This window comes from Narcine bancroftii, chromosome 1, assembly GCF_036971445.1.
Source record: "Narcine bancroftii isolate sNarBan1 chromosome 1, sNarBan1.hap1, whole genome shotgun sequence".
NCBI classification, from domain to species: domain Eukaryota; kingdom Metazoa; phylum Chordata; class Chondrichthyes; order Torpediniformes; family Narcinidae; genus Narcine; species Narcine bancroftii.
In genome coordinates, this window is record NC_091469.1 from 155,942,507 (window position 1) to 155,959,612 (window position 17,106).

A 17,106-nucleotide genomic window follows, 5' to 3' on the forward strand; every position below is an offset into this window, starting at 1 on the left:
TTAATTGTGGGTGAATGTGTGTGATTGGGCAACACAGTCTCATGGAAAGAAAGGGCCCATTAATTGTGGGGTAATGGGTGCGATTGGGCAACAAAGGCTCGGGGAAAAGAAGGACCTATTAATTGTGGGTGAATGTGTGTGACTGGGCAACACAGACTCGTGGAAAGCAAGGGCCTATTAATGGTTGGTGAATGTGTGTGACTGGGCAGCACAGATTCGTGGAAAGGATGGGCCTATTAATTGTGGGTGAATGGGTGTGATTGGGCAACAGGCTCGTGGAAAGGAAGGGCCTATTAATTGTGGGTGAAAGCGTGTGATTGTGCAGCGCAGACTCGTGGAAAGGAAGAGCCTATTAATGGTGGGTGAAAAAGTGTGATTGGGCAGCACAGAGTCGTGGAATGGAAGGGCCTATTAACTGTGGGTGAATGGGTGTGATTGGGCAACACAGGCTCATCGAATGAAAGCGCCTATTAATTGTGGGTGAATGGGTGTGATTGGGCAGCACAGGCTCGTGGAATGGGAGGGCCTACGAATTGTGGGTTAAAGGTGTGACTGGGCTACACAGACTCGTGAAAGGAAGGGCCTATTAATTGTGGGTGAATGGGTGTGATTGGGCAACACAGACTCGTGTAAAGGAAGGGCCCATTAATTGTTGGTGAATGGGTCAGACTGGGGAACACAGGCTCATGGAATGGAACGGCATATTAATTGTGGGTGAATGAGTGTGATTGGGCAGCAGAGACTCGTGGAAAGGAAGGGCCTATTAATGGTGGGTGAATAGGTGTGATTGCGCAGCACAGACTCCTGGAATGGAAGGGCCTATTAATTGTAGGTGAATGGTTGTGATTGGGCAGCACAGACTCGTGGAAAGGAAGGGCCTAATAATTGTGGGTGAATGGGTGTGATTGGGCAACAGGTTCGTGGAAAGGAAGGGCCTATTAATTGTGGGTGAATGGGTGTGACTGGGCAGCACACACTCGTGGAATGACGGGCCTATTAATTGTGGGTTAATGGGTGTGATTGGGCAGCACAGACTCGTGGAAAAGAAGGGCCTATTAATTGTGGGTGAATGAGTGTGATTGGACCACACATGTTCGTGGAAAGGAACTCCCTATTAATTATAGCTGAATGAGTGTGATTGGGCAGCACAGACTTGTGGAAAGGAAGGGCCTATTAATTGTGGGTGAATGGGTGAGATTGGGCAGCAGGCTCGTGGAAAGGAAGGGCCTATTTATTGTGGGTGAATGGGTGTGACTGGGCAACACAGGCTCGTGGAAATGCAGAGCCTATTAATGGCGGGTGAAAAAGTGTGATTGGGCAGCACAGAGTCGTGGAATGGAAGGGCCTATTAACTGTGGGTGAATGGGTGTGATTGGGCAACTCAGGCTCGTCGAATGAAAGCGCCTATTAATTGTGGGTGAATGGGTGTGATTGGGCAGCACAGGCTCATGGAAAGGAAGGGCCTATTAATTGTGGGTGAATGGGTGTGATTGGGCAACACAGACTCGTGGAAAGGAAGGGCCCATTAATTGTTGGTGAATGGGTCAGACTGGGCAAAACACTCTCGTGGAATGGAATGGCATATTAATTTTGGGTGAATGAGTGTGATTGGGCAGCAGAGACTCGTGGAAAGGAAGTGCCTATTAATGGTGGGTGAATAGGTGTGATTGCGCAGCACAGACTCCTGGAATGGAAGGGCCTATTAATTGTGGGTGAATGGTTGTGATTGGGCAGCGCTGACTCGTGGAAATGAAGGGCCTATTAATTGTGTATGAATGGGTGTGACTGGGTAACACAGGCTCGTGGAAAGGAAGAGCCTATAAATTGTGGGAGAATAGGTGTGATTGCGCACCACAGACTCGTGGAAAAGAAGGGCCTATTAATTGTGGGTGAATGGCTGTGATTGGGCAACAGGCTCGTGGAAAGGAAGGGCCTATTAATTGTGGGTGAAAGCGTTTGGTTGGGCAGCACAGACTCGTGAAATGGGAGGGCCTACTAATTGTGGGTGAAAGGTGTGACTGGGCAACACAGACTCGTGGAAAGGAAGGGCGTATTAATTGTGGGTGATTGTGTGTGATTGGGCAACACAGACTCGTGGAAAGGATGGGCCTATTAATGGTGGGTGAAAAAGTGTGATTGGGCAGCACAGAGTCGTGGAATGGAAGGGCCTATTAATTGTGGGTGAATGGGAGTGATTGGGCAACAAAGGCTCGTCGAATGCAAGCGCCTATTAATTGTGGGTGAATGCATGTGATTGGGCAGCACAGGCTCGTGGAATGGGAGGGCCTACTAATTGTGGGTGAAAGGTGTGACTGGGAAGCACAGACTCATGGAAAGGAAGGGCCTATTAATTGTGGGAGAATTGGTGTGACTGGGCAGCACAGGCTCGCGGAATGGACGGGCCTATTAATTGTAGGTGAATGGGAGTGATTGGGCAGCACAGACTCGTAGAAAGGAAGGGCCTAATAATTGTGGGTGAATGGGTGTGATTGGGCAACAGGTTCGTGGAAAGGAAGGGCCTATTAATTGTGGGTGAATGGGTGTGACTGGGCAGCACACACTCGTGGAATGGACGGGCCTATTAATTGTGGGTTAATGGGTGTGACTGGGCAGCACAGACTTGTGGAAAGGAAGGGCCTATTAATTGTGGGTGAATGAGTGTGATTGGACCACACAGGTTCGTGGAAAGGAACTCCCTATTAATTATAGCTGAATGAGTGTTATTGGGCAGCACAGACTTGTGGAAAGGAAGGGCCTATTAATTGTGGGTGAATGGGTGAGATTGGGCAGCAGGCTCGTGGAAAGGAAGGGCCTATTTATTGTGGGTGAATGGGTGTGACTGGGCAACACAGCCTCGTGGAAACGAGAGGCCTATTAATTGTTGGTGAATGGGTCAGACTGGGCAACACATGCTCGTGGAATGGAACGTCCTATTAATTGTGGGTGAATGAGTGTGATTGGGGGGCAGAGACTCGTGGAAAGGAAGGGCCTATTAATGGTGGGTGAATGGTTGTGATTGGGCAGCACTCTCTCGTGGAAATGAAGGGCCTATTAATTGTGGATGAATGGGTGTGACTGGGCAACACAGGCTCGTGGAAAGGAAGAGCCTATTAATGGTGGGTGAAAACGTTTGATTGGGCAGCACAGAGTCGTGGAATGGAAGGGCCTATTAACTGTGGGTGAATGGGTGTGATTGGGCAACTCAGGCTCGTCGAATGAAAGTGCCTATTAATTGTGGGTGAATGGGTGGAATTGGGCAGCACAGGCTCGTGGAATGGGAGGGCCTACTAATTGTGGGTGAAAGGTGTGACTGGGCAACACAGACTCGTGGAAAGGAAGGGCGTATTAATTGTGGGTGAATGTGTGTGATTGGGCAACACAATCTCATGGAAAGAAAGGGCCCATTAATTGTGGGGTAATGGGTGCGATTGGGCAACAAAGGCTCGGGGAAAAGCAGGACCTATTAATTGTGGGTGAATGTGTGTGACTGGGCAACACAGACTCGTGGAAAGCAAGGGCCTATTAATGGTTGGTGAAAAAGTGTGATTCGGCAGTACAGAGTCGTGGAATGGAAGGGCCTATTAATTGTGGGTGAATGGGTGTGATTGGGCAACACAGGCTCGTCGAATGAAAGCGCCTGTTAATTGTGGGTGAATGGGTGTGATTGGGCAGCACAGCCTCGTGGAATGGGAGGGCCTACTAATTGTGGGTGAAAGATGGTACTGGGCAACACAGACTCGTGGAAAGGAAGGGCCTATTAATTCTGAGTGAATGGGTGTGATTGGGCAACACAGACTCGTGGAAAGGAAGGGCCCATTAATTTTTGGTGAATGGGTCAGACTGGGCAACACAGGCTCGTGGAATGGAACAGCCTATTAATTGTGGGTGAATGAGTGTGACTGGGCAGTACAGACTCTTGGAAAGGAAGGGCCTATTAATGGTGGATGAATAGGTGTGATTGCGCAGCACAGACTCCTGGAATGGAAGGTCCTATTAATTGTGGGTGAATGGTTGTGATTGGGCAGCACTGACTCGTGGAAAAGAAGGGCCTATTAATTGTGGGTGAATGGGTGTGATTGGGCAACAGGCCCGTGAAAGGAAGGGCCTATTAATTGTGGGTGAAAGCGTGTGGTTGGGCAGCACAGACTCGTGGAAAGGAAGGGCCTATTAATGGTGGGTGAAAAATTGTGATTGGGCAGCACAGAGTCGTGGAATGGAATGGCCTATTAATTGTGGGTGAATGGGTGTGATTTGGCAACACAGGCTCGTCGAATGCAAGCGCCTATTAATTGTGGGTGAATGGGTGTGATTGCGCAGCACAGACTCGTGGAAAGGGCCTATTAATTGTGGGTGAAAGGGTGTGATTGGGCAACACCGGCTCGTGGAAAGGAAGGGCCTATTAATTGTTGGTGAATGGGTGTGACTGGGCAGCAGAGGCTCGTGGAATGGACGCGCTTAATAATTTTGGGTTAATGGGTGTGACTGGGCAGTACAGCCTCGTGGAAACGAAGGGCCTATTAATTGTGGGTGAATGGGTGTGATTGGGCAACAGGCCCGTGAAAGGAAGGGCCTATTAATTGTGGGTGAAAGCGTGTGGTTGGGCAGCACAGACTCGTGGAAAGGAAGGGCCTATTAATGGTGGGTGAAAAAGTGTGATTGGGCAGCACAGAGTCGTGGAATGGAATGGCCTATTAATTGTGGGTGAATGGGTGTGATTGGGCAACACAGGCTCGTCGAATGCAAGCGCCTATTAATTGTGGGTGAATGGGTGTGATTGCGCAGCACAGACTCGTGGAAAGGAAGGGCCTATTAATGGTGGGTGAAAAAGTGTGATTGGGCAGCACAGAGTCGTGGAATGGAATGGCCTATTAATGATGGGTGAAAAAGTGTGATTGGGCAGCACAGAGTTGTGGAATGGAATGGCCCATTAATTGTTGGTGAATGGGTGTGACTGGGCAGCAGAGGCTCGTGGAATGGACGGGCTTAATAATTTTGGGTTAATGGGTGTGACTGGGCAGTACAGCCTCGTGGAAACGAAGGGCCTATTATTTGTTGGTGAATGGGTCAGACTGGGCAACACAGGCTCGTGGAATAGAACGGCCTATTAATTGTGGGTGAATGAGTGTGATTGGGCAGCAGAGACTCGTGGAAAGGAAGGGCCTATTAATGGTGGGTGAATGGTTGTGATTGGGCAGCACTGACTCGTGGAAATGAAGGGCCTTTTAATTGTGGATGAATTGGTGTGACTGGGCAACACAGGCTCGTGGAAAGGAAGGGCCTATTAATTGTGGGTGAATGTGTGTGACTGGGCAGCACAGATTCGTGGAAAGGATGGGCCTATTAATTGTGGGTGAATGGGTGTGATTGGGCAACAGGCTCGTGGAAAGGAAGGGCCTATTAATTGTGGGTGAAAGCGTGTGATTGGGCAGCGCAGACTCGTGGAAAGGAAGAGCCTATTAATGGTGGGTGAAAAAGTGTGATTGGGCAGCACAGAGTCGTGGAATGGAAGGGCCTATTAACTGTGGGTGAATGGGTGTGATTGGGCAACACAGGCTCATCGAATGAAAGCGCCTATTAATTGTGGGTGAATGGGTGGAATTGGGCAGCACAGGCTCGTGGAATGGGAGGGCCTACTAATTGTGGGTGAAAGGTGTGACTGGGCAACACAGACTCGTGGAAAGGAAGGGCCTATTAATTGTGGGTGAATGGGTGTGATTGCGCAGCACAGACTCCTGGAATGGAAGGGCCTATTAATTGTGGGTGAATGGTTGTGATTGGGCAGCGCTGACTCGTGGAAATGAAAGGCCTATTAATTGTGTATGAATGGGTGTGACTGGGTAACACAGGCTCGTGGAAAGGAAGGGCCTATTAATTGTGGGTGAATGTGTGTACTGGGCAGCACAGACTCGTGGAAAGGAAGAGCCTATAAATTGTGGGAGAATAGGTGTGATTGTGCACCACAGACTCGTGGAAAAGAAGGGGCTATTAATTGTGGGTGAATGGGTGTGATTGGCCAACAGGCTCGTGGAAAGGAAGGGCCTATTAATTGTGGGTGAAAGCGTTTGGTTGGGCAGCACAGACTCGTGAAATGGGAGGGCCTACTAATTGTGGGTGAAAGGTGTGACTGGGCAACACAGACTCGTGGAAAGGAAGGGCGTATTAATTGTGGGTGAATGTGTGTGATTGGGCAACACAGTCTCATGGAAAGAAAGGGCCCATTAATTGTGGGGTAATGGGTGCGATTGGGCAACAAAGGCTCGGGGTAAAGAAGGACCTATTAATTGTGGGTGAATGTGTGTGACTGGGCAACACAGACTCGTGGAAAGCAAGGGCCTATTAATGGTTGGTGAAAAAGTGTGATTCGGCAGTACAGAGTCGTGGAATGGAAGGGCCTATTAATTGTGGGTGAATGGTTGTGATTGGGCAGCGCTGACTCGTGGAAATGAAGGGCCTATTAATTGTGTATGAATGGGTGTGACTGGGTAACACAGGCTCGTGGAAAGGAAGAGCCTATAAATTGTGGGAGAATAGGTGTGATTGCGCACCACAGACTCGTGGAAAAGAAGGGCCTATTAATTGTGGGTGAATGGCTGTGATTGGGCAACAGGCTCGTGGAAAGGAAGGGCCTATTAATTGTGGGTGAAAGCGTTTGGTTGGGCAGCACAGACTCGTGAAATGGGAGGGCCTACTAATTGTGGGTGAAAGGTGTGACTGGGCAACACAGACTCGTGGAAAGGAAGGGCGTATTAATTGTGGGTGATTGTGTGTGATTGGGCAACACAGACTCGTGGAAAGGATGGGCCTATTAATGGTGGGTGAAAAAGTGTGATTGGGCAGCACAGAGTCGTGGAATGGAAGGGCCTATTAATTGTGGGTGAATGGGAGTGATTGGGCAACAAAGGCTCGTCGAATGCAAGCGCCTATTAATTGTGGGTGAATGCATGTGATTGGGCAGCACAGGCTCGTGGAATGGGAGGGCCTACTAATTGTGGGTGAAAGGTGTGACTGGGAAGCACAGACTCATGGAAAGGAAGGGCCTATTAATTGTGGGAGAATTGGTGTGACTGGGCAGCACAGGCTCGCGGAATGGACGGGCCTATTAATTGTAGGTGAATGGGAGTGATTGGGCAGCACAGACTCGTAGAAAGGAAGGGCCTAATAATTGTGGGTGAATGGGTGTGATTGGGCAACAGGTTCGTGGAAAGGAAGGGCCTATTAATTGTGGGTGAATGGGTGTGACTGGGCAGCACACACTCGTGGAATGGACGGGCCTATTAATTGTGGGTTAATGGGTGTGACTGGGCAGCACAGACTTGTGGAAAGGAAGGGCCTATTAATTGTGGGTGAATGAGTGTGATTGGACCACACAGGTTCGTGGAAAGGAACTCCCTATTAATTATAGCTGAATGAGTGTTATTGGGCAGCACAGACTTGTGGAAAGGAAGGGCCTATTAATTGTGGGTGAATGGGTGAGATTGGGCAGCAGGCTCGTGGAAAGGAAGGGCCTATTTATTGTGGGTGAATGGGTGTGACTGGGCAACACAGCCTCGTGGAAATGAGAGGCCTATTAATTGTTGGTGAATGGGTCAGACTGGGCAACACATGCTCGTGGAATGGAACGTCCTATTAATTGTGGGTGAATGAGTGTGATTGGGGGGCAGAGACTCGTGGAAAGGAAGGGCCTATTAATGGTGGGTGAATGGTTGTGATTGGGCAGCACTCTCTCGTGGAAATGAAGGGCCTATTAATTGTGGATGAATGGGTGTGACTGGGCAACACAGGCTCGTGGAAAGGAAGAGCCTATTAATGGTGGGTGAAAACGTTTGATTGGGCAGCACAGAGTCGTGGAATGGAAGGGCCTATTAACTGTGGGTGAATGGGTGTGATTGGGCAACTCAGGCTCGTCGAATGAAAGTGCCTATTAATTGTGGGTGAATGGGTGGAATTGGGCAGCACAGGCTCGTGGAATGGGAGGGCCTACTAATTGTGGGTGAAAGGTGTGACTGGGCAACACAGACTCGTGGAAAGGAAGGGCGTATTAATTGTGGGTGAATGTGTGTGATTGGGCAACACAATCTCATGGAAAGAAAGGGCCCATTAATTGTGGGGTAATGGGTGCGATTGGGCAACAAAGGCTCGGGGAAAAGCAGGACCTATTAATTGTGGGTGAATGTGTGTGACTGGGCAACACAGACTCGTGGAAAGCAAGGGCCTATTAATGGTTGGTGAAAAAGTGTGATTCGGCAGTACAGAGTCGTGGAATGGAAGGGCCTATTAATTGTGGGTGAATGGGTGTGATTGGGCAACACAGGCTCGTCGAATGAAAGCGCCTGTTAATTGTGGGTGAATGGGTGTGATTGGGCAGCACAGCCTCGTGGAATGGGAGGGCCTACTAATTGTGGGTGAAAGATGTGACTGGGCAACACAGACTCGTGGAAAGGAAGGGCCTATTAATTCTGAGTGAATGGGTGTGATTGGGCAACACAGACTCGTGGAAAGGAAGGGCCCATTAATTTTTGGTGAATGGGTCAGACTGGGCAACACAGGCTCGTGGAATGGAACAGCCTATTAATTGTGGGTGAATGAGTGTGACTGGGCAGTACAGACTCTTGGAAAGGAAGGGCCTATTAATGGTGGATGAATAGGTGTGATTGCGCAGCACAGACTCCTGGAATGGAAGGTCCTATTAATTGTGGGTGAATGGTTGTGATTGGGCAGCACTGACTCGTGGAAAAGAAGGGCCTATTAATTGTGGGTGAATGGGTGTGATTGGGCAACAGGCCCGTGAAAGGAAGGGCCTATTAATTGTGGGTGAAAGCGTGTGGTTGGGCAGCACAGACTCGTGGAAAGGAAGGGCCTATTAATGGTGGGTGAAAAATTGTGATTGGGCAGCACAGAGTCGTGGAATGGAATGGCCTATTAATTGTGGGTGAATGGGTGTGATTTGGCAACACAGGCTCGTCGAATGCAAGCGCCTATTAATTGTGGGTGAATGGGTGTGATTGCGCAGCACAGACTCGTGGAAAGGGCCTATTAATTGTGGGTGAAAGGGTGTGATTGGGCAACACCGGCTCGTGGAAAGGAAGGGCCTATTAATTGTTGGTGAATGGGTGTGACTGGGCAGCAGAGGCTCGTGGAATGGACGCGCTTAATAATTTTGGGTTAATGGGTGTGACTGGGCAGTACAGCCTCGTGGAAACGAAGGGCCTATTAATTGTGGGTGAATGGGTGTGATTGGGCAACAGGCCCGTGAAAGGAAGGGCCTATTAATTGTGGGTGAAAGCGTGTGGTTGGGCAGCACAGACTCGTGGAAAGGAAGGGCCTATTAATGGTGGGTGAAAAAGTGTGATTGGGCAGCACAGAGTCGTGGAATGGAATGGCCTATTAATTGTGGGTGAATGGGTGTGATTGGGCAACACAGGCTCGTCGAATGCAAGCGCCTATTAATTGTGGGTGAATGGGTGTGATTGCGCAGCACAGACTCGTGGAAAGGAAGGGCCTATTAATGGTGGGTGAAAAAGTGTGATTGGGCAGCACAGAGTCGTGGAATGGAATGGCCTATTAATGATGGGTGAAAAAGTGTGATTGGGCAGCACAGAGTTGTGGAATGGAATGGCCCATTAATTGTTGGTGAATGGGTGTGACTGGGCAGCAGAGGCTCGTGGAATGGACGGGCTTAATAATTTTGGGTTAATGGGTGTGACTGGGCAGTACAGCCTCGTGGAAACGAAGGGCCTATTATTTTTGGTGAATGGGTCAGACTGGGCAACACAGGCTCGTGGAATAGAACGGCCTATTAATTGTGGGTGAATGAGTGTGATTGGGCAGCAGAGACTCGTGGAAAGGAAGGGCCTATTAATGGTGGGTGAATGGTTGTGATTGGGCAGCACTGACTCGTGGAAATGAAGGGCCTTTTAATTGTGGATGAATTGGTGTGACTGGGCAACACAGGCTCGTGGAAAGGAAGGGCCTATTAATTGTGGGTGAATGTGTGTGACTGGGCAGCACAGATTCGTGGAAAGGATGGGCCTATTAATTGTGGGTGAATGGGTGTGATTGGGCAACAGGCTCGTGGAAAGGAAGGGCCTATTAATTGTGGGTGAAAGCGTGTGATTGGGCAGCGCAGACTCGTGGAAAGGAAGAGCCTATTAATGGTGGGTGAAAAAGTGTGATTGGGCAGCACAGAGTCGTGGAATGGAAGGGCCTATTAACTGTGGGTGAATGGGTGTGATTGGGCAACACAGGCTCATCGAATGAAAGCGCCTATTAATTGTGGGTGAATGGGTGGAATTGGGCAGCACAGGCTCGTGGAATGGGAGGGCCTACTAATTGTGGGTGAAAGGTGTGACTGGGCAACACAGACTCGTGGAAAGGAAGGGCCTATTAATTGTGGGTGAATGGGTGTGATTGCGCAGCACAGACTCCTGGAATGGAAGGGCCTATTAATTGTGGGTGAATGGTTGTGATTGGGCAGCGCTGACTCGTGGAAATGAAAGGCCTATTAATTGTGTATGAATGGGTGTGACTGGGTAACACAGGCTCGTGGAAAGGAAGGGCCTATTAATTGTGGGTGAATGTGTGTACTGGGCAGCACAGACTCGTGGAAAGGAAGAGCCTATAAATTGTGGGAGAATAGGTGTGATTGTGCACCACAGACTCGTGGAAAAGAAGGGGCTATTAATTGTGGGTGAATGGGTGTGATTGGCCAACAGGCTCGTGGAAAGGAAGGGCCTATTAATTGTGGGTGAAAGCGTTTGGTTGGGCAGCACAGACTCGTGAAATGGGAGGGCCTACTAATTGTGGGTGAAAGGTGTGACTGGGCAACACAGACTCGTGGAAAGGAAGGGCGTATTAATTGTGGGTGAATGTGTGTGATTGGGCAACACAGTCTCATGGAAAGAAAGGGCCCATTAATTGTGGGGTAATGGGTGCGATTGGGCAACAAAGGCTCGGGGTAAAGAAGGACCTATTAATTGTGGGTGAATGTGTGTGACTGGGCAACACAGACTCGTGGAAAGCAAGGGCCTATTAATGGTTGGTGAAAAAGTGTGATTCGGCAGTACAGAGTCGTGGAATGGAAGGGCCTATTAATTGTGGGTGAATGGGTGTGATTGGGCAACACAGGCTCGTGGAAAGGAAGGGCCTATTAATTGTGGGTGAATGGGTGTGATTGGGCAACACAGACTCGTGGAAAGGAAGGGCCCATTAATTGTTGGTGAATGGGTCAGACTGGGCAAAACACTCTCGTGGAATGGAATGGCATATTAATTTTGGGTGAATGAGTGTGATTGGGCAGCAGAGACTCGTGGAAAGGAAGTGCCTATTAATGGTGGGTGAATAGGTGTGATTGCGCAGCACAGACTCCTGGAATGGAAGGGCCTATTAATTGTGGGTGAATGGTTGTGATTGGGCAGCGCTGACTCGTGGAAATGAAGGGCCTATTAATTGTGTATGAATGGGTGTGACTGGGTAACACAGGCTCGTGGAAAGGAAGAGCCTATAAATTGTGGGAGAATAGGTGTGATTGCGCACCACAGACTCGTGGAAAAGAAGGGCCTATTAATTGTGGGTGAATGGCTGTGATTGGGCAACAGGCTCGTGGAAAGGAAGGGCCTATTAATTGTGGGTGAAAGCGTTTGGTTGGGCAGCACAGACTCGTGAAATGGGAGGGCCTACTAATTGTGGGTGAAAGGTGTGACTGGGCAACACAGACTCGTGGAAAGGAAGGGCGTATTAATTGTGGGTGATTGTGTGTGATTGGGCAACACAGACTCGTGGAAAGGATGGGCCTATTAATGGTGGGTGAAAAAGTGTGATTGGGCAGCACAGAGTCGTGGAATGGAAGGGCCTATTAATTGTGGGTGAATGGGAGTGATTGGGCAACAAAGGCTCGTCGAATGCAAGCGCCTATTAATTGTGGGTGAATGCATGTGATTGGGCAGCACAGGCTCGTGGAATGGGAGGGCCTACTAATTGTGGGTGAAAGGTGTGACTGGGAAGCACAGACTCATGGAAAGGAAGGGCCTATTAATTGTGGGAGAATTGGTGTGACTGGGCAGCACAGGCTCGCGGAATGGACGGGCCTATTAATTGTAGGTGAATGGGAGTGATTGGGCAGCACAGACTCGTAGAAAGGAAGGGCCTAATAATTGTGGGTGAATGGGTGTGATTGGGCAACAGGTTCGTGGAAAGGAAGGGCCTATTAATTGTGGGTGAATGGGTGTGACTGGGCAGCACACACTCGTGGAATGGACGGGCCTATTAATTGTGGGTTAATGGGTGTGACTGGGCAGCACAGACTTGTGGAAAGGAAGGGCCTATTAATTGTGGGTGAATGAGTGTGATTGGACCACACAGGTTCGTGGAAAGGAACTCCCTATTAATTATAGCTGAATGAGTGTTATTGGGCAGCACAGACTTGTGGAAAGGAAGGGCCTATTAATTGTGGGTGAATGGGTGAGATTGGGCAGCAGGCTCGTGGAAAGGAAGGGCCTATTTATTGTGGGTGAATGGGTGTGACTGGGCAACACAGCCTCGTGGAAACGAGAGGCCTATTAATTGTTGGTGAATGGGTCAGACTGGGCAACACATGCTCGTGGAATGGAACGTCCTATTAATTGTGGGTGAATGAGTGTGATTGGGGGGCAGAGACTCGTGGAAAGGAAGGGCCTATTAATGGTGGGTGAATGGTTGTGATTGGGCAGCACTCTCTCGTGGAAATGAAGGGCCTATTAATTGTGGATGAATGGGTGTGACTGGGCAACACAGGCTCGTGGAAAGGAAGAGCCTATTAATGGTGGGTGAAAACGTTTGATTGGGCAGCACAGAGTCGTGGAATGGAAGGGCCTATTAACTGTGGGTGAATGGGTGTGATTGGGCAACTCAGGCTCGTCGAATGAAAGTGCCTATTAATTGTGGGTGAATGGGTGGAATTGGGCAGCACAGGCTCGTGGAATGGGAGGGCCTACTAATTGTGGGTGAAAGGTGTGACTGGGCAACACAGACTCGTGGAAAGGAAGGGCGTATTAATTGTGGGTGAATGTGTGTGATTGGGCAACACAATCTCATGGAAAGAAAGGGCCCATTAATTGTGGGGTAATGGGTGCGATTGGGCAACAAAGGCTCGGGGAAAAGCAGGACCTATTAATTGTGGGTGAATGTGTGTGACTGGGCAACACAGACTCGTGGAAAGCAAGGGCCTATTAATGGTTGGTGAAAAAGTGTGATTCGGCAGTACAGAGTCGTGGAATGGAAGGGCCTATTAATTGTGGGTGAATGGGTGTGATTGGGCAACACAGGCTCGTCGAATGAAAGCGCCTGTTAATTGTGGGTGAATGGGTGTGATTGGGCAGCACAGCCTCGTGGAATGGGAGGGCCTACTAATTGTGGGTGAAAGATGTGACTGGGCAACACAGACTCGTGGAAAGGAAGGGCCTATTAATTCTGAGTGAATGGGTGTGATTGGGCAACACAGACTCGTGGAAAGGAAGGGCCCATTAATTTTTGGTGAATGGGTCAGACTGGGCAACACAGGCTCGTGGAATGGAACAGCCTATTAATTGTGGGTGAATGAGTGTGACTGGGCAGTACAGACTCTTGGAAAGGAAGGGCCTATTAATGGTGGATGAATAGGTGTGATTGCGCAGCACAGACTCCTGGAATGGAAGGTCCTATTAATTGTGGGTGAATGGTTGTGATTGGGCAGCACTGACTCGTGGAAAAGAAGGGCCTATTAATTGTGGGTGAATGGGTGTGATTGGGCAACAGGCCCGTGAAAGGAAGGGCCTATTAATTGTGGGTGAAAGCGTGTGGTTGGGCAGCACAGACTCGTGGAAAGGAAGGGCCTATTAATGGTGGGTGAAAAATTGTGATTGGGCAGCACAGAGTCGTGGAATGGAATGGCCTATTAATTGTGGGTGAATGGGTGTGATTTGGCAACACAGGCTCGTCGAATGCAAGCGCCTATTAATTGTGGGTGAATGGGTGTGATTGCGCAGCACAGACTCGTGGAAAGGGCCTATTAATTGTGGGTGAAAGGGTGTGATTGGGCAACACCGGCTCGTGGAAAGGAAGGGCCTATTAATTGTTGGTGAATGGGTGTGACTGGGCAGCAGAGGCTCGTGGAATGGACGCGCTTAATAATTTTGGGTTAATGGGTGTGACTGGGCAGTACAGCCTCGTGGAAACGAAGGGCCTATTAATTGTGGGTGAATGGGTGTGATTGGGCAACAGGCCCGTGAAAGGAAGGGCCTATTAATTGTGGGTGAAAGCGTGTGGTTGGGCAGCACAGACTCGTGGAAAGGAAGGGCCTATTAATGGTGGGTGAAAAAGTGTGATTGGGCAGCACAGAGTCGTGGAATGGAATGGCCTATTAATTGTGGGTGAATGGGTGTGATTGGGCAACACAGGCTCGTCGAATGCAAGCGCCTATTAATTGTGGGTGAATGGGTGTGATTGCGCAGCACAGACTCGTGGAAAGGAAGGGCCTATTAATGGTGGGTGAAAAAGTGTGATTGGGCAGCACAGAGTCGTGGAATGGAATGGCCTATTAATGATGGGTGAAAAAGTGTGATTGGGCAGCACAGAGTCGTGGAATGGAATGGCCCATTAATTGTTGGTGAATGGGTGTGACTGGGCAGCAGAGGCTCGTGGAATGGACGGGCTTAATAATTTTGGGTTAATGGGTGTGACTGGGCAGTACAGCCTCGTGGAAACGAAGGGCCTATTATTTGTTGGTGAATGGGTCAGACTGGGCAACACAGGCTCGTGGAATAGAACGGCCTATTAATTGTGGGTGAATGAGTGTGATTGGGCAGCAGAGACTCGTGGAAAGGAAGGGCCTATTAATGGTGGGTGAATGGTTGTGATTGGGCAGCACTGACTCGTGGAAATGAAGGGCCTTTTAATTGTGGATGAATTGGTGTGACTGGGCAACACAGGCTCGTGGAAAGGAAGGGCCTATTAATTGTGGGTGAATGTGTGTGACTGGGCAGCACAGATTCGTGGAAAGGATGGGCCTATTAATTGTGGGTGAATGGGTGTGATTGGGCAACAGGCTCGTGGAAAGGAAGGGCCTATTAATTGTGGGTGAAAGCGTGTGATTGGGCAGCGCAGACTCGTGGAAAGGAAGAGCCTATTAATGGTGGGTGAAAAAGTGTGATTGGGCAGCACAGAGTCGTGGAATGGAAGGGCCTATTAACTGTGGGTGAATGGGTGTGATTGGGCAACACAGGCTCATCGAATGAAAGCGCCTATTAATTGTGGGTGAATGGGTGGAATTGGGCAGCACAGGCTCGTGGAATGGGAGGGCCTACTAATTGTGGGTGAAAGGTGTGACTGGGCAACACAGACTCGTGGAAAGGAAGGGCCTATTAATTGTGGGTGAATGGGTGTGATTGGGCAACACAGACTCGTGGAAAGGAAGGGCCCATTAATTGTTGGTGAATAGGTGTGATTGCGCAGCACAGACTCCTGGAATGGAAGGGCCTATTAATTGTGGGTGAATGGTTGTGATTGGGCAGCGCTGACTCGTGGAAATGAAAGGCCTATTAATTGTGTATGAATGGGTGTGACTGGGTAACACAGGCTCGTGGAAAGGAAGGGCCTATTAATTGTGGGTGAATGTGTGTACTGGGCAGCACAGACTCGTGGAAAGGAAGAGCCTATAAATTGTGGGAGAATAGGTGTGATTGTGCACCACAGACTCGTGGAAAAGAAGGGGCTATTAATTGTGGGTGAATGGGTGTGATTGGCCAACAGGCTCGTGGAAAGGAAGGGCCTATTAATTGTGGGTGAAAGCGTTTGGTTGGGCAGCACAGACTCGTGAAATGGGAGGGCCTACTAATTGTGGGTGAAAGGTGTGACTGGGCAACACAGACTCGTGGAAAGGAAGGGCGTATTAATTGTGGGTGAATGTGTGTGATTGGGCAACACAGTCTCATGGAAAGAAAGGGCCCATTAATTGTGGGGTAATGGGTGCGATTGGGCAACAAAGGCTCGGGGTAAAGAAGGACCTATTAATTGTGGGTGAATGTGTGTGACTGGGCAACACAGACTCGTGGAAAGCAAGGGCCTATTAATGGTTGGTGAAAAAGTGTGATTCGGCAGTACAGAGTCGTGGAATGGAAGGGCCTATTAATTGTGGGTGAATGGGTGTGATTGGGCAACACAGGCTCGTCGAATGAAAGCGCCTGTTAATTGTGGGTGAATGGGTGTGATTGGGCAGCACAGCCTCGTGGAATGGGAGGGCCTACTAATTGTGGGTGAAAGATGTGACTGGGCAACACAGACTCGTGGAAAGGAAGGGCCTATTAATTCTGAGTGAATGGGTGTGATTGGGCAACACAGACTCGTGGAAAGGAAGGGCCCATTAATTGTTGGTGAATGGGTCAGACTGGGCAACACAGGCTCGTGGAATGGAACAGCCTATTATTTGTGGGTGAATGAGTGTGACTGGGCAGTACAGACTCTTGGAAAGGAAGGGCCTATTAATGATGGGTGAATAGGTGTGATTGCGCAGCACAGACTCCTGGAATGGAAGGTCCTATTAATTGTGGGTGAATGGTTGTGATTGGGCAGCACTGACTCGTGGAAAAGAAGGGCCTATTAATTGTGGGTGAAAGCGTGTGGTTGGGCAGCACAGACTCGTGGAAAGGAAGGGCCTATTAATGGTGGGTGAAAAATTGTGATTGGGCAGCACAGAGTCGTGGAATGGAATGGCCTATTAATTGTGGGTGAATGGGTGTGATTGGGCAACACAGGCTCGTCGAATGCAAGCGCCTATTAATTGTGGGTGAATGGGTGTGATTGCGCAGCACAGACTCGTGGAAAGGGCCTATTAATTGTGGGTGAAAGGGTGTGATTGGGCAACACCGGCTCGTGGAAAGGAAGGGCCTATTAATTGTTGGTGAATGGGTGTGACTGGGCAGCAGAGGCTCGTGGAATGGACGCGCTTAATAATTTTGGGTAAATGGGTGTGACTGGGCAGTACAGCCTCGTGGAAACGAAGGGCCTATTAATTGTGGGTGAATGGGTGTGATTGGGCAACAGGCCCGTGAAAGGAAGGGCCTATTAATTGTGGGTGAAAGCGTGTGGTTGGGCAGCACA